At 34.0% G+C, this 23,271-nt stretch overlaps 1 pseudogene; it reads left to right on the top strand.

Annotated features, from left to right (window-relative positions):
* Positions 1-7,563: 7,563 nt before the first annotated feature.
* Positions 7,564-10,119, top strand: LOC120175554 (annotated as a pseudogene).
* Positions 10,120-23,271: the final 13,152 nt, after the last annotated feature.

The following is a 23,271-nucleotide window of genomic DNA, read 5'->3' as shown; positions in this document are numbered from 1 at the left end:
TGCATGCCCTTGTCCAAGTGAAAGGACCAAGCTTTTAATAAATATGATTTGTGGTAACATCGATAAGTGGAGGATCTGTATAGCTTCATTACAGCTCTTGGCAGAAAGAAATTATATGTTTCATATTGAACATCAGAAAAGGAGAAAGGAACCTTCAAGTAACAAACCGTAAAAAAATTATATGTTACCAAAGGAGAAAGGAACCTTCAAGTAACATCAGAAAGAAATTATATGTTTCATATTGAACATCAGAAAAGGAGAAAGGAGAAAGAAATTATATGTTTCATATAGAAAAAATATAGTAACAAAGGTGGCTTTAAACCAACCGCAAAAACTATGATTTTTAGTTTTTTTTTTTTTCATTTTCAACCGCAAAAAATTATAGTAACAAATAGTTGGATAATTAAATTCTACTACAAAATAACGACGAGTTATTATTAAATTGTTATTATACCAAAAAAATAATATAAAATCTATAAAAGAATAACAAACAATTTAAGATAAGAACAAAGACTAAATTGATAAAATTTTAAATATGAACGGTAAATTTATTGAATTATGATCAAATTGATAACTATATAATTTTTAAATTATTACACCATGTCATGTTACTATTATGTATAACATTTAACAATAAAATAATATATGTATAATAATATTTTAATCTAATATTATATTTGTAACTTTTAACATGTTTATTATTAAATCTATAATAAAATAATTTTAAGTTTGAATTTTAACCTTTCAATTAAGTCTAGAACGGACCGAAAACAAGAATAAAAAATTATAATGAGGTTACAATTGAGGATAAAAATAAATAAAGGGTAAAGAGCGTGAATGGTCCTCCGACTATAAAGTACTACTTTATTAAATCCCTCGACTATTAAAAATTATAAAATGATCACTCAATTATTCATTATGTTACAAACTCGTCCTTTTCCGTTAATAAACTGACGATATTTTGAGTTGAACGTTAACTTGTTGACTGTTATATGATAAAATTTGATCCCAAAATCTCAAACGATTATCACATCTCAGTCATCATATAACATCCAGCTTAAACAACCGTCAATTTTTCAACGAAAAATAACAAGTTTGGAACATAATGAATAGTCGAGTAATCATTCTGTAACTTTTAATAGTCGAGTGACTCAAAAAAGCAACACTCTATAATTGAATGACCATTTTGTAACTTTTAATAGTCAAAGGACTTAATAAAACCTTATAGTCGAGAAGTCATTTGTGTTATTTAACCATAAATAAATTACTTATACATTTGACATCTTAATTTGATTACTAATTGAAAATTTTTATGCTAGTTAATAAATAGGAGTTGTGAGTATCGACTTTCTAAAAGCACGATCTCAGTTTGGATCAAATTAAATTCAATAAATTCATAGTTTCATTAAACAAATTTTGATTTGATCTAATTTAGTCAGATTAATTGTTTATTATTGATGTAATATTTTTTTATATATTTTTAATTATTGTTTTGACATATGAATGATGATGTTATCATGATCTTATCAATTTTGATTTGTTCTAATTTAGTGAGATTAATTTTTTATTTTAAAAAGTTAAATTCAAGTTATGTCAATTCCATATTTTTCTGGTGTCATCAGATTGGATTTCAGGGTTAATATAAAATTTGATTGATCACATAAGACATAATATTATAATTATTTTTATATTCATAGATAAATGTAATGATACTTTTTTATATTTTATTTTTAATTAAGCTTTTATCTCATCTAATAAAATGATTATTTATATATCCAGTTAGATTTCAAGTCGAGTAATTTTTTTTATATCCAAGTTGAATTAGATACGAGTGAAAGACTTCAATCTTTGGATCAATAAAGTAAGTCAAAAATTTGATCTAATCCTCTGCCTGTTGCGGAAGACGACTATCGGATAGAGTAAAATCGTAACTGATAATTTGAGAAAATAAAAATGAAGATAAAAAGAGACACAAAATTTACGTGGAAAACCCCTAAATAAAATAGGGTAAAAACCACGGGCAACGGTAGAAGAATTTCACTATGAGAAAATAGGAATTACAACCTCTCTCGATCTACCAAGGAGAAAACAATGATAATTCTCTCTCGATAAAAAGGAGAAAACAATTCTCAAGAAACTCTCTAAATTCTCTCTAGTATTGGAAGAAAGCTAGAATGCTTTGGGATGGTTTTGAAGCTAAATGAGCTAGGGTATTTATAGTTGAAGCTTAAGGACTAATCTTATAAATACTCTAAATTTTAGTGACTAAATTGTAATGTTCCCATTTATCAATTTTCCACAATTGCTGCTCCACCGAATTAAGCATGTGCACTAAAATTTTTGCTTGATTTTTTCAATATGTTTGGCCACTTTACTTGACTTTTCAACAATCTCCCACTTGAAGATTTGATTAGAACAATCATATCTTCACACCATTCTTTCTACCTTGTACATTCATGTTGCTTACGTTTCTGACAGGCCACAAGAGGATCGACACCAGGTAAATTTATCAGCATTGATCGCCTTCGTCATGAAATCTGCTATGTTGTCTTTGGTATGGATCTTCTGCATATCTACCGTTCCTTCTTCCATCTTTTCACGAATGAAATGGTACTGAACTCGTATGTGCTTAGTCCTTGAATGAAATGCTGGATTCCTTGCTAGATGCAAGGCGCTTTGACTGTCGCAAAACAGAGAGACACACTCTTGATTGTGCCCAAGCTCCTCCAATAACATTTTCAACCAAATTGCTTCTTTACTGGCTTGTGTAGTTGCTACATATTCTGCTTCTGTTGTGGATGTAGCCACAATTGACTGCAATTTTAAAACCCAGCTTACAGCTCCACCAGAAACTTTAAACACATATCCTGTAGTAGATTTGCTTTTATCCAAATCCCCTGCATAGTCAGAATCAACATACCCATTGATAAGTAAATTTGATCCTCCGTAATATAATGCAACATTTGAGGTCCCTTTGATGTATCTCAAGATTCTCTTTACTGTATTCCAATGCTCTTTGCCTAGATTCGCCATGTACCGACTAACCACTCCCACTGCTTATGCAATGTCTGGTCTTGTGCATATCATAGCGAACATTAAACTTCCCACTGCTGATGCATACGGTACTCGAGACATATCCATCCTCTCTTTTTCACTGCTAGGACTCATACTGGAGGATAATTTGAAGTTAATAGGAAGAGGGGTAGAAATTGGCTTACAATCTTGCATGCTAAATCGTGAAAAGATCTTCTTCAAGTAATTCTTTTATGAAAGCCAAATCTTCCTATTACTTCTGTCTCGGTGAATTTGCATCCCTAGAATCTTGTTTGCTGATCCCAAGTCCTTCATTTCAAATTCCCTAGCCAGTTGTGCCTTCAATTCTTCAATATGATCTTTTTCGGGTCCTGCAACCAACATGTCATCCACATACAACAACAATATAACAAAATCGTTATCACCAGACCTCTTGAAATAAGCACAAGGGTCTGCATTAAGTCTGTTGTATCCAAGGCACATAATGAAGGAATCAAATCTCTTATACCAACACCTCGGCGCCTGCTTTAGACCGTACAAAGATTTGTTCAACCTGCAAACCAAGTTCTTCTTTTCTTCTTCTTCAAAACCTTCAGGCTGGAGCATATAAATATCTTCTTCAAGATTTCCATGAAGAAAAGTTGTTTTAACATCTAGTTGCTCTAGATGTAAGTTCAATGTAGTACACATTGCCAAAACTACTCGAACTGTTGTTAGTCGAACCACAGGAGAAAATATTTCATTGAAATCAATACCTTCTTTTTGAGCATATCCTTTAACCACCAGTCTTGCACGATACCTCTCCACTTGATCGTCACCATTTCGCTTGATTTTGAAAACTCATTTGTTACCAATTGGCTTCCTTCCTTATGGTAGTGGCACAAGGTCCTATGTATTATTTTTATGAAGGGCTTCGATTTCTTCTTGCATCGCCATCATCCACAGTGAAGCATCTGAGCTGTTTATTGCCTCCTGGTATGTTGATGGCTTACCGTCCTCTGTTAAAAGGCAGTATGCAATATTACCTTCTATAACATAATCTGAGTGCCAATTGGGACGTCTTCTCACACGATCTGATTGACGAGTTGTTGGAGCTTCAGAACTCTCTGGTTCTTGTTCATCATGTGTTGGTTCTGCTTCAGAAGAATCTCCTTCTTCAAACTCTTTTTCCACATGTATCTGAGTAGTCTCTGACTTTTCAGCGCTATCATCGTCTTTTTTTCTTTGTAGTTTATCTTCTACAAAGATAACATCCCTGCTAATGATCACTTTGCGGGCAGTGGGATCCCACAAGTGATACCCCTTTACTCCATCAGCATACCCCAAGAATTTGCATTTCCTGGATTTTGGATCCAGCTTTGAAATTTCTTGGGCGTTGTACATCACGTACACAATACTTCCAAATACATGGAGGTTTGAATAATCAACTGGTTTACCAGTCCACATCTCCATTGGTGTCTTCAGCTCTATTGCAGTTGATGGAGCTCGATTCATCAAATAACAGGCGGTATTGACTACTTCTGCCCAGAATGATTTTTCCAGGCCTGCGTCCCTCAACATTGCTCTTGTTCTTTCTAACAAGGTTCTGTTCATCCGCTCTGCCACTCCATTTTGTTGAGGAGTGTTCGCCACTGTGAACTGTCTTTTGATGCATTCTTTCTTGCAAAAGTCATCAAATTCTTCGCTTGTGTATTCTCTTCCATTATCTGTTCTGAAACACTTGATCAGAATCAAGTTCCACCCGCGCTTTGAAGTTTTTGAAAGTTAAAAACACGTCTGACTTCTTCTTAATAGGGTGCACCCAATATCTCCTGGAGTAGTCATCAATAAATGAGACAAAGTATTTTGCTCCACCTAGGGACGTTACTGGTGCTTGCCATACGTCAGAGTGAACCAATTCTAGAACACTTTTGCCTCTAGAATTTGATGTGTTGAATTTCAACCGGTGCTGCTTACTTGTTATGCAATGCTCACACAAAGGAAGTGATACCTTTGTTAAGCCTGGAAGTAGCTTTTGCTCTACAAGGACTTTCATTCCTTGTTCTGACATGTGTCCAAGTTTCTGATGCCATAACATTGCCGAATCTGAACTACATGAGGCAACAGAGGCTTCTGCTTCTACCAAAGTCTCTCCCTTCAGCATGTACAAGTTTGCAGTTATTTTTTCGCCTTTCAGTACCACAAGCGCTCCACGGAACACTTTCATGATTCCTTTCCGCGTTTCAATCTTGCTTGCATTATTATCCAATAATCCGTAGGATAATAAATTTTTCTTTAGGCCTTTCACGTGCCGCACTTCTCGAACAACTTTAATTGTTCCGTCATACATCTTCAATTTGATGGTTCCCACGCCAACGATCTCTAAGGCATGATCATTGCAACTATAAACAGATCCTCCTGAGACAGGTTCATAATGATGGAACCATTCTCTTCTTGAGGTCATGTGATATGTTTCTCCCGAATCAATGAGCCATATATCTGTAAATCGTTTTCTTCCTTCCACGGTGGTTGACGCTTCATAGCATAGAGCATCCCCATCATCTGAAGTGTTTACGGTATTGCCTTATGGATTTGAGTTTTTATTTAGACTCCAACAATCCTTCTTCAAGTGACCCTTCTTTCCACAGTGGTAGCACTTTAAATTCTTCTTGCTCCTCGACTTCGATCTACCATGTTTATGACTGCTGCTTTGGCCACGTTTTGTTGATCTCCCTCTCATCGTTGTCAACGCTTTTGCTTGTTGTAGATTTACTTGTCTGTCTTCCTTGTTCTTGCGCCGATTTTCTTCTTGTAGAACAGCAGCTGCAACGTCATCGAAGACTAGACTGGTGACATTACTGTTTGTCAAGTTGATGATGAGTTGATCGTACGAATCCAGTAGACTTTGAAGTAGAAGTTCAGCACGTTCTTGTTCTCCTATTTTACAGCTTAAGGATGTAAGCTGAGAAAATAAGGTGTTCAGTGTATTTAAGTGCTCCGTCACTGAAGTAGATTCTGGCATACGGAGAGTGTATAATTTCCTTTTAAGGAAAATTTTATTGTGCAGCGATGTGGCCTCGTACAATTTGATGAGATGATCCCATATCTCCTTAGCTGTCTTCTTCTCCTCGATGCTTGACAATACTTCATCTGCTAATGCTAGATGAAAGTTTGCCATAGCATTCCCGTCCATCTCGTTCCATTTGATGTCATCTGCGAAATCCACCGGCCTTTCATTGATAGCCGCTAGACACCCGTCTTTCCTTAGGATGGCCTTCATCTTCAATTTCCACAATGAGAAATTTCTCCCATTGAATTTTTCAATATCAAATTTCGTTGCCATAGCTTCTTCTACGGATAGCTCCCACTATTTCACTATCGTGAATAGTTCTCTGGAACCTTCAAAGAATGGGTAATAACTTCTTATTTTCTTATGTTGGAGGATCCACCTTTTGGTGGCAACCACAAAGACAATAAGCAGATATTACACACTCTAATCTAGCTCTTATACCAATTGTTGCGGAAGACGGCTATCGGATAGAGCAAAATCGCAACTGATAATTTGAGAAAATAAAAATGAAGATAAAAAGAGACACAAAATTTACGCGGAAAACCCCTAAATAAAATAGGGTAAAAACCACGGGCAACGGTAGAAGAATTTCACTATGAGAAAATAGGAATTACAACCTCTCTCGATCTATCAAGGAGAAAACAATGATAATTCTCTCTCGATAAAAAGGAGAAAACAATTCTCAAGAAACTCTCTAAATTCTCTCTAGTATTGAAAGAAAGCTAGAATGCTTTGGGATGATTTTGAAACTAAATGAGCTAGGGTATTTATAGTTGAAGCTTAAGGACTAATCTTATAAATACTCTAAATTTTAGTGACTAAATTGTAATGTTCCCATTTATCAATTTTCCACAATTGCTGCTCCGCCGAATTAAGCATGTGCACCGAAATTTTTGCTTGATTTTTTCAATATGTTTGGCCACTTTACTTGACTTTTCAACACTGCCACCCCTAACATAGTATATATTGTATCAATAAAAATGATAATGTAATATATAACATGACATACATATTATATCAATAATTAAACATACATGAAAGTATCGTATCATTATACAAATTAATTAATCATTTTTATATAAAAAGTTATTTGACCAAAATTGAGTTAAAAATAGTTAAAATATAAGAAAACGACTTTTATGAAACGTTGAAAAAGAAAAAAAATTAAAATTTTATATTAAAAAAACAAAATAGCATAAAAATACAAGGAGATATGATAGGAATGATCCCTCTAGGTTTTAGTGCCATTTTTCAACATATTCTCGTATCTTTTTGCTTTCTTCTCCGTTATTTCGGATTTAGAAAAAACCCGTGAATCTTCTTCTTCTTCTTCTAGCTAACATGTTCAAAGTTTCCATTAAAATGTATGGCAATGAATCTAATATTTGACCATAACAACCAATATTGTCACTGTCAAAAGTTGTTCATATCGAAATCTTCATATTTACTTCATCATATTCTTGATCCATGATTTTTCATAAATGATTAACAGGTGTGTCATAACCAATTTTTTAGGAAACAATTATGTTTTAAAAAAACAATTATGACTAAACATTCCAAAAAAAATCGATTCAAACAAAGTGTTCGAACAAAATAAAAAAATAGCAAAAAAATCAAAAAAAATGGAGGAAGAAGGAAAATTTTGATTGTTTGATTACGCTTCTTCAAGTGTGTTTACATTGTTGAAACTGTGGCTTGAAACTGTGGCTTGAAACTCATATATTTTACATCTATTGCCTTGACATTTAAACCCAATTTTTTGGCCTTATCCTTACCATAACCTAAGCCCCGTTACAATCTGATTAAAGACCCTTTGATTAAATGCATCTTGTTCATTTTAGTGGTGGAGACTTGATTTTTTTACAAGCTTATAGTAATGTCTTTATTAATCCTGACATTGAGATATTTCTTTTACGCTAAACACTTTGAGCGATAATGAGTGAATCCTTGTGATGTATTGAGTCTTGTTACATTGAAATTGATGGATGATTATGATGTCTGGGCTTTTACTTAGACTTGTTACTAATTGTGCCTATTTGCTTATTTGACACCTTGTTTCCGATAATTAATATGATCATTGACTCGATTGGTTTTCCTTGATATATTGTGAGATGAAAAGTTGATAATTTGAGATTTTAATAATCGATTAAGAAATGCTTTAGGACCAGCATTGATTAAGTGAGGGGGAATTTGATGAGTGTTTTATTTGGTTAATGTTTTATTATCAATTAATCCATATTATCCCTTTTATAGTGCTAATATAGGTTATTTGAGTTAGATTTTGAGCAAGACTCTACTTTCTAGAAAATAACAATTAAAGAGCGAATTAAAGTCCTATTTTCTGGGAGCAGTCGGTGCCAACTCTAATTAGAAGACCAATCCAGACGCTAACTCTAATTAAAAAATCTAGTCAGCAAGATTAAAGGAGAAAAGCAAGGCGAACCACAATTTTTTAAGAATTAAAAAATTGTAATTAAATTCAAACATTCTAGATTTTATTATTTAATTAATTAGGATTTTGGTTTACTTAGGATTTTAATTATTTAATTATTAGTATTTTTAGTTTACTATGAATTAGGAATTAAGTGTTTTAAATTTCTTGAGAGTTATTATTTTATTCTTATTAGGATTATCTTAAAGCTATAAATGCCCTCTAGGGGTAAAATCTATTTCAGCGATCGAGACGGATTGAAGCAAAACAAAGCTGGAGGCTATCTCTAATCATAATTAATTTTTCTACAATTCACTTTTCTTGCTTTCGTTACGTTAATTTTATTTTATTTAGTTTACTTGATTATTCTAAACCCCATATTTTTAATCTTTTTGTTTGACAGATTTCTTAGTTTAAGATCAAATCAAATCAAAATTAGAAATTTCTGAATCCTTGTAGACCGACACCTTTCTTTCCTATATTATGTTTAAAACATAATTATCTGAGAAAAAAGATTAATTATTTGACAATTACGATGTTTTTTAAAGGAGGAGGAGGAGGAAGAAGAAGAATAGTTGACATGGATTTAAAAACAATTAATGGCCACATAACACTTCCCTTTAAAGGTTAACGATAATTAACGGTCGAGAGACTTAAATCGAACGAACTAATAACATAAGGGATCAATTACACTTAATTAAAAATTCGGTGATCAAATTCGATCTGGCCGAAAACAAAGGGGATTGTTGGCATAATTTACCTTTAATTTTAAACATTACCTTTAACGGCACAAGCAACAACAACAACAATACCGGCCCACCACTGACAACTCCGCCGTCTCATCAGCCCAAAACCATTACCAGATCTAAATCAGCTAACCACTACCCGACAACCTTTGTACAAGCCGATACTTCATCTTTCAAGCAAGTCGTTCAAATGCTCACCGGATCTTCCGAGACCGCCAAGCTAGCTTCTTCTATCAAACCAACTCCTTCCCCTATATCCGATCCAAACCCAAACCTGAAAATCCATATCCCTCCCATCAAATCCATTCCCAAAAATAAGCAGAATTCTGGGTTTAGGCTTTACGAACGAAGGAGCTCTATCAAGAATCTCAAAATCAACCCCTTGAACCCGACTTTTAACTCCAACACATCCGGGTTTTCACATCGGAAAGCTGAAATACTCTCCCTTAGCATTGTTGACTTAACTTCTTTGGCTCTAAGCCCGGTCACTCCTCTGATTCCGACCCGTTTGGCCGATCTGGAGCTGGAAATTACCCGAATTGTGCCAATAATAATGCGAAACTAGATAAGGAGGCTGAAGAGAAAGCAAAAAAAGATAAGGGTTTTTATTTGCATCCAACACCGGCATCTACGCCGCGAGATTCAGAACCTAGGCTCCTCCCACTTTTTCCGGTTACTTCACCTTGAGTTTCAGGTTCTTCCACTTCTTCTTTAACTAAAATAAATTAAACTTTTACTAGTTTTCGCTTTTTTAACGTTATTATTGTAAGATTTTTACATATTATTGGGGCACTGAAGATGAGAATTGGAAAGGAAAGAGGAATAAACAAGATAAGCTTTGTAATGTTGGTTGTCGGCCACTTTCAAAAGGAATGAAGATAAAAATCTTTGATTCAATAGTAAAACTCTACGCTTTGTTTGATTTTTAATTTTTATTTTCTTATGTTTGGTTGCTTGAAATTCAAGACTTTTAAGTGAAGATAAATGAAAATTCGAGAATTTAGTGGTTAGTATGTTGTTGATGACTATGAACTCAGCTGAAGGGGCTAATTAGTGCTTTTCCCCCTTTTAGGCAGCCCCCATCAATTTCTTTGGCAATTTGACAAAAAAAAATCACCCTATTAAAAAAATACTACCTATCAAACACTATTTCTTAACTATTTTGTGATCTAACACCTTTTTTAGGAGAGAAGGAGGCGCGCCTTAGTCGGGGAGAGAAGGCACGTTGAATGAAACGCGTCTTCTATGAGTTTTATGATTAACACGTCTTAGGGAAATCACTTCCCTTGAATGGCACTGCTATGGAATATACCTCCCTTAAATATCGTGTCGTACGAAATATGCCTCCCATGCCTAGTTTAGGGTTTTATATTGAAGCGGTTTTAAAGTTTTGTAATTAGTTTGAGGGGTTTTAGTGGTTTAGGGTGTTATATTTGTAAGGTTTAGGGTTTTTAAAGAAGTTTAGGATTAAAATTGATTGTATGTTAGAATGTTTGTGTTTTTAAAGTATGGCATAGTTAAAGTTGATTATATGTTAAATTGTAAGAAATAAACGTTAAACATTTAATTGAAAAATTATATAGATAGACGAAAATGTCATATTGTAAAGTAAACAAGCTGAAATCACATTAATTGAACTAAAAGAAAATCAAATAACATAAGTTGAAATATTAGAAAATACGATTACATGAGTGATAGTCAACAGTTACGTAATGATGAAAGAGATGAGCATTTTCTCCTATTGTGGCCGAGATTTTTGCAATGGTCACATCTTAAGTCTTGTCTTGACGTCTCTCGAATATCCATATCACAATTAATTCGAGTGGATTTTGGACGACCCAGCTCCTTTAATAAGTCTATATCTGATATAATTGAAAGCCAACTCTGAACCTCATTTGAGTCTTTTTCATTACCTATTGAGGAAACTCATACTCATATACCTTAAATACTTATGAAAGTTGATATACGAGATCCACATAACGCTTATAATCTTGACGAGAAAATGATCAAGCTGTTATTTCATGGGAGCATGTATACTTCAAAGCTTGAAAAAACCCACAGTCATATAATCTATCTCATAGATTAACTCTAAAAGAGTTATATTCAATCCCTTGCAAAGGTCATGACATTTATTTGACCCAAAATAATTATTGGGTGCGAGAAAAGCTTATTACGGGCATGTTGTTTGAAGATGCAACCTTTTGCTGCAGATCTACTACTAATGTGGGTGATACACATTATCATTTTATATCTAAGTAAGAGATTGGCCCCTGAGCTTGGCAAAAAGTTTACCCAAATGAAAATACGTCGTTTTAGCCAAAGTAGTTACTGGTAAATGATGGGCTCCCTTTAAGGTTAAATTAATTGCCTTAGTCAAGTTGGTTTTCATATGTCCATATCGATATCCACCATTGTATGCGTTTGCACACTTTTCTTTGTTTATTTCACTGATGTAATTGTATACATTTTTATTTTTTCCTCACAATTCTTGAAGCATAACCTCAAACGTTTGAGGTGAGAGTTCGTAACCTAAACGAAATGAAGTAGTTAGTGTAAAAAAATAAAAATGAGTGAGAAATGAAGTTGGGAAAATGTAACATACCCATGCGTATAATTAATTATTGTTCATCATTCTTCTTATATTTTCCATGATAGTTTGCAATAATATGTCGAATACAGAGATGATGTTGGACGTATGGGGGTTTCCACATTTGACCCAAAGAGTTCATCGCTTCTTTAATCTCAGCTCGTTACTCTGAAATGATACAAATATATTCCCTCGTGATAACATGTAACCGTAGATTTCTCACAAAAAATCCCAAGACTTTGTATATTCTCATTCAAAAAAGGCAAAAGCAACAAGAATAATGTTACAATTATCATATTGCACAATTGCCAATAATAAAACTTGTTTATATTTCTCATACAATAATGTACCATCAATTTGGATAACGGTTTACAATATTTCACTGCATTGTGAGTAAGTCCAAAAAACACGGTGGAATTGTTATCGATCTCGAAGAACTCGATCATTATGGTAGGCATATCAGGTTTCAAACTCAACTATTGTCCTAGGATTAAGTCGTTGTACCAGGCTAAACCAATTGATAGTTCGTTGTAAGATGAATCTCATTCGTCGTTTAGTTTTATAATGACATTATGTTTTGCATTCCATGCTTTTTTGTAAGAGACGGTGTACCCATATTGAGATTGTATTGCAGAAATCAGCACTGCAATATGTATGCATGAGCTTGCTCAGACCAAGGGCATGATGACTTGACAAATCACATTGGAGTCCAAGTTTAGATGGTCATGGTTGATCCCCTGTGCACAATATGTATGGGGACCGTTGTATTTTGTTAGTCCTCATATGTCGATATTCTTCCTCTTTGAAACACTAATCATCTAGTTGCAGTCGTTATCACGTTGGACAGAATAATAGACATACTTTTTAGTGGTAAATCAGCCGACTCTGGACTGAACTAAATTACGAATATTGTAATTCTTAATTTCCATCATTGCTTATTTTTTAGATGTGAATTTCATTCCACGATATAAATCACCATCATTAATTGATGAATGCCTCTCATAGTCTCCAAGATTAGGCATATCAATAAATTATGGCTCATATATCACATCATAGTCAGCTTCATACATGTGTGCTAGAGGTTCATATTGTATCATATTTGTAGGAACTTCATCCGCATCATCATCAGAGTCCATGTTGAATATATCGCATCATAGTCAGCTTCATACATGTGTGCTAGAGGTTCATATTGTATCATATTTGTAGGAACTTCATCCGCATCATCATCAGAGTCCATGTTGAATTGCAGTGACTCGGGTTCAAGAAATAATCTAGTTTCAACACCATCTGCTCCTAGCTCACGAAGAGGTTCTTCTGGAAGAGATGAGGGTTATTTTGTGACTCCGATGTTTAGTTCGAACAAGTCCGCAGATGAATACCTTCCTCTGGAGCTTGAAATGATGCCACCATATGGGGTATGGATTGAGAGTTGTGTGGAAGTCATTGCCATATCAAGGTCGCAGTTGCTGGCAAATGAATATCTTCCCCTAGAACTGGAAGGCATTTACATATTGAGGTCAGAAAAAGTGGCAGATGAATGCATTCCCCTGGAACTTGATGGTATGCTAACAGGAGGTGGGTTAGTCATTAATGACGTGAAATCATTACAGATTGTTTAAGCTAAACTGTCAATTTGATCAACTGGTTCATGCAAGCCATAATGGGAGGATAAGTACATATTCTGAATTGAATGTAAATAAACAAAAGTGACATACATTTCTGTAATAGAGTTCGAATTTTGACTGGAAACATCAACCATCATAATAACATCATCGTCGTTTGAAAGATTGAACGATGTATATGTTAACGGAAAAATTTCAATCGAAAATTTGTACTGCAGTGTAGCCAGCATTCTACTGTTTCCAACATAAGCCTTTCTTGAGATTTTTGTGATTAAATCGTGAAGAGTGATGTTTCTCCTTAAGGATAAAATGATATAATAATCTGATCATAAAACAACCTCGTATTCATCTTCTCCAATTTCTCCATCATAGTAAACAACATCTGAAATACGTGTCATTTTCTTAGTTTGAGAGTTTTAAATTTTGAAAGTTTACACATTTAAGAGTTTGAGATTTCAAAAATACAGGGTTTTAGGATTGAAGAGTTTAAGAGATTGCGGGTCAGGGAACAATTCATGTTAATTATGTAAAATGGAAGAGATTCTTTGAATAATAATGAAACATGCTCATTTCATTTCGGATGAGATGGAACATTATGACATGGCAGAGATTATATGAATAATAATGGAAAATGATTCCCCTGGAATGCGTCTTTCATTTCGGATGAGATGAAACACTATGACATGGCAGAGATTATCTAAATAATAATGGAAAACGTTTTTCCTAGAACGTGCATTTCATTTTGGATGGGATGAAACACTATGACATGATAGAGATTCATTGAATAATAATTGAAAACGGTTCTCCTGGAACACACCTTTCATTTCAGATAAAATAAAATACTATAAAATGGAACACTATGACATAACAAAGATTTTTTTAATAATAAATAAAAAACGTTCCCCTAAAACAATTTGTCAATTTCTTAGGCAATTTGTCAATTTCTTTACCTATCAATAAATGCATAAGGTGAAAAAAAGTGGGGGTGAATTTCTCAAAAAAATCACCATTTCCCTCTTTATTTTCATGTCAGACACATTTTCATCTTTATTTCCCGATCTAAAACCTTTTACAAAAAGCTGTGACCCATACACCGCGCCTTCTGCCACGTAGGGATAGAGCGCGGTGCATGGTCGCGTCTTCCTGCAATTATGAAACGCGTCAGAATGGTGCGGTGCATGGGTCGCGCCTTGTATAACTGTATCCGCACTTCTCGACTTTAAAGTGTTTTCTCTCGGCTATAAATACTCCCTCTACCGTAAACTTTCACACAACAACCTCTCAACCGAAAAATTAATACAATAATCCTCTCTACCCGAAAATATTACCCGGTAATCCTCTTATCTTTGATTCAGAAGTTCGATCGATCTTTCGTTATAAGGTAATTTTTTATAATTATATATTATTATTTGAAAAAAATATTGTACTAATTGTTTTCAATTAATTTTTGTAGTTATAAAATTAGAAAGCGGGAGTATACGTCGAAATATTTTTACCGATTCGGTAATAATATAAAATTATATTATTTAAATTATTTACGTTTATGTGTAAAAATTTTATTGTGTTATATTTTAATTCATATATTATTTATTTAATTAGGCTCATTTCAGGTTTTTTTTGCAAATAGAAGATTGTCTCACTTTCAAACTCTAAGAATGACGCGAATTTAAGCTATTGTTTATTATGATGGAGAAATTCGGGAAGATGAAACCGGCGTTATTTTCGTATCAAATCATTATGTTAAAATATCATTCAAGAAAAGCATAACTCTTGAAGAGCTGATAACGAAGATTTCAAGGAAGGTTTATGTTGGAAGTACTAGAAGAATGTCGTCGCTTCAGTACAAATTTCCAACATCATTGCTTCCGTTAACTTATACAGCGTTCGAACTATCGAATAATGATGATGTTGAAATGATGATTGATTCTCAAAATAACTATTCAGACGCCGATACGAAGATGTATGCAAAGTTTATTGAAGTGCGTGTTGTTCGGGGTCTGTTATTAAACTCCCACTATGGGCTGGCTGAACAAGCTGATCAAGTTGACGAGTTTCACAAAATATTATTTTTTTAATAGACATGGATGAGTGGATTCTACGTAAGCCGATAATTTATTATTTTTTCTGATATTCATCATATCGAGATGATGAGTTCGTTTAAAAAGTATTTTTGATTATTGAAAAACAATTTTAAAAATAGAAATAAAAACCGCACAAACACAAGATTGGTGCTGAACCAGATGCCAATCCAAACCGCACCAACACAAGAACACCAAAACCAATGTGGTTTGCTGCAACGACTGCAGGTAATATACAAGTATTTTCTTATAGTTATATTTTCTTTGATCAGACGGGTAGAGAGAGAAATAAATTATCAAATTCAACAACAGCAGATCAGAAATTGGTATGTCATAAATCTTTGGAAAATATTTGAGGTCTTTTCCTCTGTCATTGATCTGTGATATATCAGGGGATTTATTCCATGTTAGTGGAGAATGTCGTCATATTTTCTTGATCTATAATTCGAATGATCTTATTGTTTCTTCTTCTTCTTTGAGTCGATCTTTTTGCTTTTGTTTGCATACTTCTTGAAAGACCATTTACGCTTAACAAACATTGAAAAATGGTTGAAATCTACATTTTCAGTATCTCCAGTTTACACTCTTATGGGTTTTCGCAAAATAAATGTTATGTTGAAAGGAAGTTTAAAAACATCAAATAATTCTTTGTATGGCGTGACTCATTTAGCAAATATCAGTAGTACTTGTAATTGACGAACTTACATCTGGTCTTACGCCGCTAGATTTCTATGTTCTCCAACATAACCACACTTATGCTTATCACAATTTCCTTATGAGGTGATTGCAGGCTGCTACTAAGCAAGTCCGATTCCAGCCTCGACTAGGCAAGTTACTTGCAACAGCTTCAGGAAATGTTGTCAATGTAATCGATGTTGAGACTAACAAGCCTCTATCCTGTTTGAAGGTTGATTCACTCCCTATGTTATCATAACTTGCACGCATCTGAACATCCATTTGTCTCCTTGCTTCTCCGAACGATTGTTATATTCTTTCAGGGGCATAACAAAGAGGTTCTTTCAATTTTCTGGGATCCATGTGGCAAGTATATAGCCTCCATCAGTGAAGACAGTGCACGGGTGTGGTCAGTATCTGGTGGAGAATGATTTCATGAATTGCGCTCAACAGGCAACAAGTTCCAGTCCTGTACATTTCATCCAGCGTACTCACAACTCTTGGTCATCGGTGGCTACCAGGTAATGATATATTCAGAATGTTATTACAAAATACTGTCTGATCCTTGTATGTTTGCAAGCGTTTTCTTTTTACATAGATGTTTATCATGCCTTGATGTCTCAACAGGTTAACGACGTCTTGGTCTAGTGTTCATTTAAAACTCTCTGCCACCCTTTTGCAATCTTTGCAAATGTCATTCTACCTTTCTATTAAGATCAATTTTTTTTTGGTCAACAGTGTCTTGAATTATGGAATCCAAATGAAAGCAACAAAACATTGGCAGTTGAAGCACACGGGGGACTTATTTCTTCACTGGCAGATTGTCTACACACTGAAATGATTGCCTCCGCTAGTCATGACCAGTGCGTTAAGATATGGAAGTAAACATTCCTTCGCCAGGAGAACTCATGCATCTGCTTGTACATTCCGAGCATTTTTCAAAACAAGATGCGGCCTTTTGTGGTGAAGTTTATAGAAGTATAGATAGACTATACTCACATGAAATACAACCGAGACTGAAGTATAAAATGCCGCCTTTTTTCATTCTCTGTTCTTGTTGGCTGCACTTTTGATCCTTTTGTTTTTACATGGGAAATACAAGAGTATGGTTAAACAATAAAACTGCTGATCTCTGATGGAAGAATGAATTAGTTTTTATGATAAATGTTTCTAGATACTGCTTGCTGCCTGGAGCCTACTCTCTTGGATTAAATTTAAATTAATGGTCACTTGTCTAACCAGTTGGATCAGTCCATTAATTTTAATATTAAACATTTTTCTAAAAATAATTATAGAAAACAATTAACATTAAAAAGTAAAATGCTCTTTATCTTATTAGTAAACCAGTGGTACAATAAAATAATGGATGAACTACATTGCACGTCACTGAATAATCAACCTAAAATCTTGAAATTAATGAATCATAAATCTTGTTTTAAACTCCCAAGGAAAAGAATTTTCGCTCTCAGTCTGTTACTGTAAATGCTTCAAAGGGAATGACACATTGCATCAGTTAAACAGTTTCCTATGACTCATAGGTATAGTAATGAACATTCACTGCCGATTTCTGAAGAGAAGCAATAAGCTCCTTAGGTTTCCCAACACCAAATTGTCAGTTTACCAGCTCAACAATGGCTTGTTTCCCTCCTTCAAGTTGAACCACCCTTCCCTCAAATCCTCTAATCGCTGCAGATATCGTGCAACTTCCTAAAATAAAGCTCGGAAACTATAGTGCTGGGGCCAAATATATGCATGACAACTTCCTCTACAACCCGAGTACATCAGCAAAGAACTTCATCATGGGTACTAGATAAGCTATCTTTGATGATTGATCAGCAGGGTGCCATAGAAAGGTTCAATAAAACACCAATCGCATCAACTAACCAATTTAAGGGTGGTCTTTAAGGGGGACATTCCCTTCAAACAAAACAAAATGTCAAGTAGAAATACAACTAAAATGAAAGGAGATAAAAGTTGTGCGCGACTGTATGCTTTGTAGCATTGGCTAATTATCTGTGGTATTTGACTACTTGATATATAAGGGCTATTTGCATGATCATCACTGAAAAGTAGAAATCCTCAGCAGAAGCAAGACTTCAAGGTAGGGAAACTCATTTTCTTTTACTACTTGCCATATGGGGCCGGGTGATTCAAACTGCTTCGGTCAATATGAAAAAAACAATTGGCCTAAAACAAGACAGCCCAGAGGAACACACATTGGCCCATTCAACTCTCAAATGCATGACTCTTAACTAGGGTAAAATTGACCCAATAAGTCAGGTTGGTAAAAAAATTGATCAATTAGACCATCTCTAAAATTAATTTGGGATTTACGATATTTGTTACAGTGACTTAAAATTCTTTATGTGGGCATAATGAGTTTCAATAAAGTATTTTTTTATTGAAATTTATCTTCTCAACGTGACAAATTCTAATAAAAAATTATATTTTTTTGAAACTTATCACGTCGACATGATAAAATTAAATAAAAATATTATTTGAAAAAACTCGTCATGTGAGCTTTACTAGTTTACCCTACACTATAACATTTGTCTTAAATCTCAAATTAAAATCTGAATTGACCTAATAGGTTAATTTTTTTATCCGCTTAATTCATTGAGCTAATTTTACCCTTAACTAGTCTCTTTTGTCCCACTTCCATCAAGTTATTATATATATATTCGATTAATAAATTGTAACACTCCCAAATTGATACAAGTAACCCGATCTGATTTGAGGTGTCACATTAAGGCCACCGGAGCGACCCAGAGTAAAAATACTGGAAAATTTAAAATTTTCAAAAAACATGTAAGATCGTAAAACAACTTTATAAATAAAACACAAGTTCAAAAATAATTAACATATTAAAATCAAAATTTAATTATCTTACATCATATTATACAAGTTCCAGAATCAGTATGAAAACAAAAACGACCTACATGCCCCTTATTTATACAAGTATTGCACTATGCAAGCAATGCCAAAATAATTCATACTGATGTTGATACTGGACATGATCATTCCTTTAACCTAAAATGGTGAGTAATAGAGTGAGCTTTGAGAAAACTCAGTAATATAATACTACCAACAGATGCTAAAGGCCAAGCCAAAATATGATACGACATGAAGATTTCCTTAGTTATTCAGGAATATACATGTCATAGTGATGATTTGATGTTTTACTAATTAGATCTTCAGGTAATAGTTAGGAAGTTTATAGTTTAGTGGAAACGTTCAGAGAGACAAATTCAGAAGATGGAGTTCGGAGTCTAGTGTGTTGTAACAAAACCAGAAATAATGATTTATTTCAGTAAAACATATTGCTTTCTCAAAACTCAATAATACCCTCCACCCGATCACTCTATATGCAGTTCCCCATAACTATATTAAAAAATGATCAGAACAGAAAAGAATTACCAGCTAGCTGAACCTCAAAACTCTAGACACCTACCTCAGAAATACCCAGTAAAACAACTCCAGACAATACCAGCAGTGTAAGAGATCAGGAGCCATATATATTTTGTATCAGAAAAAAGATATAATAGATCATACTTTTATTTCAGATATCATAGTCATTCTTTTAAAAACAAAGAAAATATTCATGTGCACAATGAACACACTAGAGGATTCATATATTTTCTGGAGGCACGCAGTAATTATCATGGAGGGAAACACGAGCTTCTATAAGTTGATTGGATTTCAGAAATGGGATCATATAATAAGGGTTTGATTACTAACATCTCTAATTAGAAATTTCGGGGCCATTTAGAATTTTAATATGTCATAAAGGTATTCAGGAACTTTTACATCTGAATTATTCTAACTTCAGATATCTCAGGTGTGACTCCATTATTTAGACCATCAAGGGCAGTTTAGACATTTTGATTCTTGAAGAATTCTTAGTACGTTAACCCAATATGGGTAAAGAGGTATTTGTAGTATTCATTATTTATATCGAGTTATCAAGATTTCGAGTCAAATTGAACTAAATAGTTCCCAACATTGTTATACTTGCCAATCATACAAACCAAAATATTTCGCTAATATTCACCTCTTAATGTTAACTGTACTAGTTGAACTGATCACCTTCAAAATCATCCTTGATTGGATCTCGAGGAGACGAGGAGGTATTCTGATCGTATTTATTTTATTTTTGTATTGCAGAAGTATTCCCTAATGTCCGACGTGGTTGGGTTATGCTTCAACCTTAAGAAGGCGGTACAACACTTAGGTTTACCGATGTTTCTAGAATTCTTCCAATGTCATCCACTTAATTCTAGGTCATAAGAGTGTTTAGGTCATTTTGGTGTCTAAGGGCATTTTGGCCATTTCAAATAATTTATATGCATACATTACTTCTAATAAATTGGATTTTAGATAATTAATCTGAAATTAGAAAATCTCAGTAAGTTACAATCTCAAAGGCTAGGAATCAAGTACCATTTTTTTCCAATCAGATCATGAATTTAACTGACGATTTTGTAGTTCTATCAGGTCAAGAATGGATTGCTAGGTCAGTTCTAATGTTAGGGGAGATACATGTCTCTTTTTCATTCTAAGGGTATTTTAGTTATTTCATCTAATTTTTGTCACATGCATTACTTCCAGTAAATTTGTCTCGTAATTTTAAGTCCTTTGTCATCTCGGAGATCATAATCAATTATCAGGATGTTCTGAATAATACATACACTTAACATGTGAATTCAGTAGTTTAATCGAGTCAAGTATAACTTTCCAGGGTTATTTTCACATTTGGGAACAATTCTTATCTTTTTACATCATAAGAGTATTTTTTGAAATTTTCTATCTGAGCATTTCCAACATTAAAACCTTCCACGAGAAAAATCGAAAATTTTAAGAATTCTGAGACTAATCAAATTACCAATTAATCACTAAACTTGAAATTATTTCATATTATTCTTCTAGTTCCTTACACGAGTCAATCAAGTCTTATTCATTTTATTGCCTTTACATTGTATTCAGTACGAATTTAAAAATATTCATCGTGATCTACTAGACCAAACATTATAAATCATGTATCTATCAATTACCAAACATGTACCATAAAACATGCATATGGTATTAAAATATTATCTTGATTTTTGAACCATATCAATCAACCAATTAAACACCATTCGGTCTCTCTTGAACTTGTTTTCAATGTCCCATAATATCTCGGATAAATGACAAAGAAAATTACGTCAGAAACAGAACTTAATCAAGAAAAATATATCGAATTAAGGGATAAAATACTAAAAACAACTTAATTTGAATTTGGTGAAACGTACTTAAGACATTAAAAAAATAAAAATAGGTAATCCCAGAAAAAGTCAAAGCCTTATCAACTGTTGGTCAACACAGCTTGACTCGACTTCAGGTGGCTCGGCTCGTGATCTGTCCAGCCGGTTCAACTGATCCCATGCTTTGCAGACGAAGCCCACGCGCATAGGGTGACACGTGGGGCACGTGTGGTGGATACCGATGTCGAAGCGGCACGAAACTTTCCAGATCGGTAGACCGTTGACTCAGGAGTCCCGTGTAAGGTTTGTTTCACGACGAGGAGCAACCGAAATGACATTTTACAAACCATCAAACTTCTTCTCGCTTCATTTCTCATGTGCCGACGACGGTGAAGGACAAAACCAGTCGGGTTTTGGTCGGAACTGAGTAAAGAGCTCAACAACGTGTGCGATAAGGCGAACATACGATCCGTTTGGTCGAAAATCGTCAAAACAACGTTGATGAGAACGTTTCCTGACAAACCTTCGATCAACGATTCATAGCAAACAACGATGAGTTCTGACAATCAACCATCAGGGTTTTTCTCGCAGTGGCCGGGCGCTTATGTTGGTACCGATGGTGATGGCAACGACCAACTATGACTGGTGATTGAAGATTGGTTTCTCGAATAGTTTTCAATGAATTTGCATTGACCAGCGGTGGTTTTAGGTAAATGGTGGTCGGGGTTGAGTTCTTGATGTGCGGCCGAAACTTATGGTGGTGACGATGTAAGCCACTACTGGTCGGAGACTGATGAACGGCGGTGGCAACAGTGACAATCAAGGCTTTAATGGAAATAAAAGGAGAAAAGGGAGTGATTTTCAGAACTTGGTGAAGGTTGGTTTACTTGAAGCCCATTTATTTTTGGTTCAAAAAAATTTCTAATAATATAAAACATAAATAGTACCCTATTAGAGTTGGTGAAAGCTTATCTATGCAAGTTTAGAGGTCATGGATTCAAGCTTTTAAAATCTCATATTTTTAATATTTTCTTTATTTGATATTTTGTTGGCTTAACCCAAAAAAGGTAAACTAAACTTTAACCCCTTGAAAATTTCCTATTATTACGAATAGGTTAAATATTTCTTACAAACGACAATTTAGTCCTTGCCACAACTTTGGGGTGTGACACAACTTAGATTTTTTTAAGACTTTGCCAATGAAAAATTTGTTGTACATGTCAAGAATCTACCTTTAGCAAAGTCATAAGGAGATCGCGATGTATTACGATTTACGAATCCCGCGTACCTGAAACGAGATTAATTTATTGGATGCCTGCTTAATTTATATTTATTCTAATTAGTTTAAATGTATTTTTCTTTATAAAAAAATAAATTAACTTACTCTTAACACAACAATGTTGTTAAATAGAACCGAAAAATATAAAAGATTAAATAAAATCGAATTCCATTTAGTAGGCAGCGTGATTCATAAATCATGTCGAGCAAAAAATAACTGGGAAAAAAATTCGAGTAAAAAGGCAGGTTGTTTGTATATTCCTCTAATAAGATAATAATGGAAATAATAAAAATAAATAAAGGAATAATACACTTAAATTATCATTTAAATTGAATTTTAGTGTAGAAATTTTTATAAAAAATAGGCATTTAACGCTTTTCCGTTACACTTTTAGGTGTCTAACATTATTTTTTTATTTTTTATTAATAAAAATATTATTTTTCAGAAAAAAAGAAAAAAATTAAAAAAAATCAAATGTCCACCCCTCGCCTTGTGACTTCCCTCTCCTGTCGCCGTCCGTCGACCACCCTT

The sequence above is a fragment of the Hibiscus syriacus genome, unplaced genomic scaffold (assembly GCF_006381635.1).
Source record: "Hibiscus syriacus cultivar Baekdansim isolate YM2019G1 unplaced genomic scaffold, ASM638163v2 tig00112206_pilon, whole genome shotgun sequence".
Lineage (NCBI taxonomy): Eukaryota > Viridiplantae > Streptophyta > Magnoliopsida > Malvales > Malvaceae > Hibiscus > Hibiscus syriacus.
This window is presented reverse-complemented; position numbering and strand designations above follow the sequence as displayed.